General features: G+C 42.8%; 1 long non-coding RNA gene across 1 annotated transcript; it reads left to right on the forward strand.

Moving 5' to 3' along the window:
- Window positions 1–231: 231 nt before the first annotated feature.
- On the forward strand, window positions 232–1,795 carry LOC127543319 (uncharacterized). Its single transcript, XR_007949203.1, has 2 exons — window positions 232–356; window positions 1,552–1,795. It is a non-coding gene; the product is annotated as an uncharacterized LOC127543319 (long non-coding RNA).
- Window positions 1,796–2,102: the final 307 nt, after the last annotated feature.

A 2,102-nucleotide genomic window follows, 5' to 3' on the forward strand; every position in this document is an offset into this window, starting at 1 on the left:
ACCTTTGCCTGAAGGGTCAGAAAACCATTTGGCTCTTTGTGTCCAGACTTTTATTTAGAGCCAGGCAGAGCTGGGCCCAGATTACATAAGACAACAGAAACCCCAGGAATTTTCCTAGTGTTGGTGCAACATGTTGAAAACTTCATTTTAGGGAAATAACTTTGAAGGCCTGAACGGATCATTCTGGGAGGAGAAAAGGGAGAGAACACTGGGGTGAGAGAAACACTTACACTTAATGTTGATCTTAATGAAGCTGTTTCCTTCCTGTTTTTAGTTTTACATGGACCAGCAGCATATGAGGAAAAGCTGTTCAGTGTGAATACAATAATCTTTTGGGCAAACTTTGTTCGAAATAGGTGAGCATCCTGCCCCCTGGCTCTCCCAAGAACTCTGGCAAAATTCCCTGAAAGGGGCCTTTTGATTCTTTGTTCCACAGAGGAAAGCAATCGCATGATTTATATGGATTGGTTCAGAGAAAACAAATTGATCCATCACCATGTGAGGGATGTAGAAGACCCTTACGCAAAATGACTACTCAGAGATCACTCAGTAGAAGGCAGAAAAGTTATTTATTGAAAATCTCCGGAGGATGAGCCATCCCATTTTGAGATAAGAAAGAGAAAGCTCGCAGTAGGAGCGCTAAAGAAGTAGTAAAGATATATAGCTTTTATACAAGAAATTACATCACAAGTAAGAGAGCATTGAGAAGGGGAGGGGGAGGCATCTAATTGATTGTTGCAATTTGGGGAGATTGGAATGGAAGGTTTCTGTTTCCCTGAAATCTCTTGATTTCAAGGAAACAGAAAGTCAGGCCTTCAAGCTTAATCAAGCAGATAGTGGTCCAGCTAATAGACTAAATATCGATAAATGTCAAATATCAATAAATGTCATCAGTTCAGGTTAAGTAAATATGTTTCTAGCTGGCCAAGGCTCAAGTAGATATGAGTCTGCACATATTATACAGGTCATAGGGGAAACAGAAATAATAAAATAGAGAAAAAGAATTCATACATTCCTGTAAGTTCTTCACCTTATCTATTCCCCACAATCATTTGGGTAAGACCTGCTGAGCAAAGACCTTAAGCTCTTGGCCCAGGGAAAGCGTGCTCACCTTGGAAGGAACACAAGGATGAGAAGTTCCCTGCCGAGCCCACACTGTCACCCCTGAGACCTTGGGACGTTTCTCTTCCTGGGAAGCAGCAGGATATGTTCTGGAAGCCACAAGGACATTGTTGTTTTTGGCCGTGGCTCACCAGAATTCACATCTTAGCTCTGCTATTCTTTGCTCCCAACTTGAATCATATCTCTCTGTACTTTCTCCCCGAAGTGCTTGAGAAGGTTCTCATCAAAAAGCTAAATGAGAGATTAAGGCAGCCTGCTTCAGAGGAGGTGAACAGGTCTTATCTCCATGGTTCCCACCTTCCCCTCTCCAACAGCTTCTCAGTCTTCTGGAGTGGGCAGTTACTTGGTCAAGCAGATGTTGGTTTGTTAAACCTGCTAATTCACTGATACCTTTTCTTCCTGAACCTATATGGGACCTAAATGGTGCAGACCTGCTGTACTGGCTGACCCCAAACCAAATGAAGACTACCCGCTTCTGCCTGTGGTACAGGGCCTGAGGGCAGAGAAGATGAAGTTCTGGCTTAAGGACTTGCTTCAGAAGAAGAAAGGGATGTCCTGGAGAAATGAGTCCTAGTCTGAACCATTTTTGCTGCTGCTCTTGTCTAGTAACTTCCAATCATTTCCTCTGAGTAATTCCTTCATTCCTACTAAATATATGATACCTTGGGTTATATATTTTGACTCTCAATCATTGTTACTATTAGGGAAGAATTAGCTGATGTTCAGATGGGGCCTTAGGATACTAGACAGAAGGGAGGTTGCCTGCTTTGGTGGATTAAATGCTGGGCTTGCAATCAGGAAAATGTGGATTCAAATCCTGCGTTTGGCACTTCAAAGCTGTGTCTTACCAGGCAAGTCACTTTCACTCTGAACCTCAGTTTCCTCATTTGTTGAATGAAGGGGTTAGACAAGATGGATCTCTTAAAACTGCAGCTCCATTGTCCTATGATAAGGACATTCAGGCCATTCTCCCCCTAGCA

This window comes from Antechinus flavipes, unplaced genomic scaffold (genome assembly GCF_016432865.1).
Source record: "Antechinus flavipes isolate AdamAnt ecotype Samford, QLD, Australia unplaced genomic scaffold, AdamAnt_v2 unplaced_scaffold17, whole genome shotgun sequence".
Classification (NCBI taxonomy): Eukaryota; Metazoa; Chordata; class Mammalia; order Dasyuromorphia; family Dasyuridae; genus Antechinus; species Antechinus flavipes.